The sequence below is a fragment of the Arachis hypogaea genome, chromosome 3, assembly GCF_003086295.3.
Source record: "Arachis hypogaea cultivar Tifrunner chromosome 3, arahy.Tifrunner.gnm2.J5K5, whole genome shotgun sequence".
Classification (NCBI taxonomy): Eukaryota; Viridiplantae; Streptophyta; class Magnoliopsida; order Fabales; family Fabaceae; genus Arachis; species Arachis hypogaea.
In genome coordinates this window covers 118,869,106-118,873,816 of record NC_092038.1, presented here as the reverse complement: position 1 = coordinate 118,873,816, position 4,711 = coordinate 118,869,106, and the positions used below count along the sequence as shown (strand labels likewise).

Below are 4,711 nucleotides of genomic sequence, written 5' to 3'. Positions count from 1 at the left end.
AATCGCTTTCACTGAGAGGATGGGAGGTAGCCACTGACAACGGTGAAACCCTTGCTTAAGCTTGCCATGGAAAGGAGTAAGAAGGATTGGATGAAGACAGTAGGAAAGCAGAGAGACGGAAGGGAAGGCATCTTCATGCGCTTATCTGAAGTTCCTACCAATGAATTACATAAGTATCTCTATCTTTACCTTTGTGTTATTTTCGTTCATCACCATTATACATTTGAGTTTGCCTGACTAAGATTTACAAGATGACCATAGCTTGCTTCAATACTAACAATCTCCGTGGGATCGACCCTTACTCGCGTAAGGTTTATTACTTGGACGACCCAGTGCACTTGCTGGTTAGTTGTGCGAAGTTGTGTAATGCCATGGTACTGAGCTACCAAGTTTTTGGGGTTCATGACCGGGGATTATGAGAGTTGTGAAAAGTATTGTTCACAATTTCGCGCCACCAAGTTTTTGGCGCCGTTGCCGGGGATTGTTCAAGTTTTGAGCAAGCTTTTGGTAACATCAGTGCCAAGATCCGGCAACAACATCAAGTTTTTGGTGTTATTGCCAGGGATTGTTTAAGTTTGGACAACTGAAGGTTCATCTTGTTGCTTAGATTAGGTATTTATTTTTTTCGAAATTCTTGAAGATGAATTCTAGAGTTTCATGATGATTTGTTGAAATCTGGCTGGCTGAGAAGCCATGTCTAATCTCATTGGACCGAGGTTTCAACTTATCACCACAGGAGCTTGTTGATTTTTATCAATCTTGCTTTTGGAGCAGTGATTTGCTAAGGCTTGGCTGACCTTTGGTCATGTCTAGTGTTTTGGACCGAAGCTTTCTTTGAAAGTTTGGCTGGCTGTGAAGCCATGTCTAATTCCTGGACCGGAGTCTTAGACTAGCATTGCACTAATCCCTGGAATTCTCATCAAGAATTTTGATACCTTTTCCCACTTAATTTTTGAAAAACACAAAAAAATTCAAAAAAATCATAAAATCCAAAAATTTCTTGTTTGAGTCTAGTGTCTCATCCTAAGTTTGGTGTCTTTCATGCATTGTTATTTGATTCTTGTTGCATTTTGGTTTATCCTTATTATTAAAAATCCAAAAATATTTTTAATTTGTATCTTTTCAAGTCAATAATATAGAGAATTGAAGGTTCAGAACATACAGCAGAGGAATTGCACAGAAAAAGCTGGGCGTTCAAAACGCCCAGTGAAGAAGGACAGACTGGCGTTTAAACGCCAGCCAGGGTACCTGGTTGGGCGTTTAACGCCCAAAAGGGTAGCATTTTGGGCGTTAAACGCCAGAATGTATACCATTCTGGGCGTTTAACGCCAGGATGGCACAAGGGGGAAGATTCTGTTTTTCAATGCAATTTTTTTTTTCAGTTTTCAAAATTTTTCAAAATCAAATCTTTTTCAAATCATATCTTTTCAATCAAATCTCTTTCAAATTCAATTTCTTTCTATTTTCAAAGAAACTTACTATCAATTAATGATTTGATTCAACATTTCAAGTATGTTGCCTTTTCTGTTGAGAAAGGTTTAATGTTTGAATCATATCTTTTCTTGTTAGCCAAGTTTTTAATTTTCAAAATCAAATCTTTTTAAAATGTTTTTCAAATCATATCTTCTCAATCACATTTTTTAAAATCAATCATATCTTCTTAATCACATCTTTTTCAAAATAGTTTTCAATCAAATCTCTTTGATTTCTAGTTTCAAAATCTTTTTCAAAAATCACTTTATTTCTTTCCCACCTTCATTTTCGAAAATTAAGTAATGTTCTTCAAAAATGTAAAATTCGAACTCCATTTTCTCTGATAAGTTCGAATTTTCTACTTCTGTCTTCTAATCTTCTTTTCCTCTGACACCTAAAGGAATCTCTATACTGTGACATAGAGGATTCCATATTTTCTTGTTCTCTTCTCTTTCATATGAGCAGGAGCAAAGACAAAGGCATTCTTGTTGAGGCTGATCCTGAACCTGAAAGGACCTTAAAGAGAAAGCTCAGAGAAGCCAAAGCACAACTCTCTTTAGAGGACCTGACCGAATTCTTCAAGGAAAAAGAACATATGGCAGCCGAAAACAACAACAATGCCAACAATGCAAGGAAGGTGCTGGGTGACTTTACTGCACCTACTCCCGACTTCTATGGGAGAAGCATCTCTATCCCTGCCATTGGAGCAAACAACTTTGAGCTTAAGCCTCAATTAGTTTCTCTAATGCAACAGAATTGCAAGTTCCATGGACTTCCATTGGAAGATCCTCATCAGTTTTTAGCTGAGTTCTTGCAAATCTGTGACACAGTCAAGACTAATGGGGTTGACCCTGAGGTCTACAGACTTATGCTATTCCCTTTTGCTGTAAGAGACAGAGCTAGGACATGGTTGGATTCTCAACCTAAAGAAAGCCTGGACTCTTGGGAAAAGCTAGTCAATGCCTTCTTGGCAAAGTTCTTTCCACCTCAAAAATTGAGTAAGCTTAGAGTGGAAGTCCAAACCTTCAGACAGAAGGAAGGAGAATCCATCTATGAAGCTTGGGAAAGATACAAAAAATTAATCAGAAAGTGTCCTTCTGATATGCTTTCTGAATGGAGCATCATAGGTATTTTCTATGATGGTCTCTCTGAACTATCCAAGATGTCTTTGGATAGCTCTGCAGGAGGATCTCTTCATCTGAAGAAGACGCCTACTGAAGCTCAAGAACTGATTGAAATGGTTGCAAATAACCAATTCATGTACACCTCTGAAAGAAATCCTGTGAACAATGGGACTAGTCAGAAGAAAGGAGTTCTTGAGATTGACACTCTGAATGCCATATTGGCTCAGAACAAAATATTGACTCAACAAGTCAATATGATTTCTCAAAGTCTGTCTGGAATGCAAAATGCACCAAGCAGTACTAAGGAAGCTTCATCTGAGGAAGAAGCTTATGATCCTGAGAACCCTTCAATGGAAGAGGTGAATTACATGGGAGAACCCTATGGAAACACCTATAATCCTTCATGGAGGAATCATCCAAATCTTTCATGGAAGGACCAACAGAGACCTCAACAAGGTTTCAATAACAATAATGGTGGAAGAAACAGGTTTAGCAATAGCAAGCCTTTTCCATCATCTTCTCAGCAACAGACAGAGAGTTCTAAGCAGAATACCTCTGACTTAGCAACCATGGTCTCTGATCTAATCAAAACAACTCAAAGTTTCATGACTGAAACAAGATCCTCCATTAGAAATTTGGAAGGACAAGTTGGTCAACTGAGCAAGAAAATTACTGAACTCCCACCTAGTACTCTCCCAAGCAATACTGAAGAAAATCCAAAAGGAGAGTGCAAGGCCATCAACATGGCCGAATTCTGGGAGGAAGAAGAGGCAGTGAACGCCACTGAGGAAGGCTGGTGGACGAAATTGTGATCACTTGTTCTTTGTTTATAAAGGATGTTTACTCTTAGGGCACTGTTTATTTCCTTCACAATCTCATTCAACTAACCAGCAAGTGTACTGGGTCGTCCAAGTAATAACCTTACGTGAGTAAGGGTCGAATCCACAGAGATTGTTGGTATGAAGCAAGCTATGGTCACCTTGTAAATCTCAGTCAGGAGGATAAAATTGATTGATGGTTTCGAAAATTAATAATAAAAAGAAATAAATAATAAAAAGGGATAGAACACTTATGCAGATTCATTGGTAGGAATTTCAGATAAGCGGATGGAGATGCTGTAGAGCCCAAGGACGCCTGCTCTCCTACTGCTTCTACTCAATCCTTCTTACTCCTTTCCATGGCAAGCTTTGTATAGGGGTTCACCATCAACTGTGGATACTTTCATTCCTCTCGGGGAAATACCCTGTGCGGCTGTCACTCGCACAGCTAACCAGTCTGGAGGCATCACCCATGGCTGATGGCTACATCCCATCCTCGCAGTGAAAACTAATGCTGCACTCTGTCACAGTACGGCTAATCACCGGTTGGTTCCCGCTCCTACTGGAATAGAATCCTTCTTTTGCGTCTGTCACCAACGCCCAGCAGGTTAAAGTTTGAAGCACGTCACAGTCATTCATTACCGGAATCCTACTCAGAACACCACAGACAAGGTTGGACTTTCCGGATTCCCAGGATCCTACTCGGAATACCACAGACAAGGTGAGACTTTCCGGATCCTCATAAATGCCGCCATCTATCTAGCTTATACCATGAAGATTCTGTTGGGGAATCTAAGAGATACGCATTCAAGCTCTGTTGCATGTAGAACGTAAGTGGTTGTCAATCACGCGCGTTCATAAGTGAGAATGATAATGAGGGTAATCTGACTCATAACATTCATCATGTTCTTGGGTACGAATGAATATCTTGGAATAAGAATAAAAGAGAATTGAATAAAAGAAAATAGAACTTCATTAATACTTGAGGTACAGCAGAGCTCCACACCCTTAATCTATGGTGTGCAGAAACTCCACTGTTGAAAATACATAAGCAAGGGGTTCAGGCATGGCCGAATGGCCAGCCCCCAAAACGTGATCACAGGATTCAAAATACAATCCAGGATGTCTAATACAATAGATAAATGTCCTATATATACTAGACTAGCTACTAGGGTTTACATGAGTAAGTAATTGATGCATAAATCCACTTCCGGGGCCCACTTGGTGTATTCTTGGGCTGAGCTTGATCATTCCACGAGTTAAGGCATTTCTTGGCGTCAAACTTCAGGTTGTGAC

At 39.7% G+C, this 4,711-nt stretch overlaps 1 non-coding gene across 1 annotated transcript; it reads right to left on the bottom strand.

The window, feature by feature from the left end:
- Positions 1-2,473: 2,473 nt before the first annotated feature.
- On the bottom strand, positions 2,474-2,581 carry LOC112793616 (small nucleolar RNA R71). The gene has a single exon (XR_003198313.1). It is a non-coding gene; the product is annotated as a small nucleolar RNA R71 (small nucleolar RNA).
- Between the last annotated feature and the right edge of the window lie 2,130 nt (positions 2,582-4,711).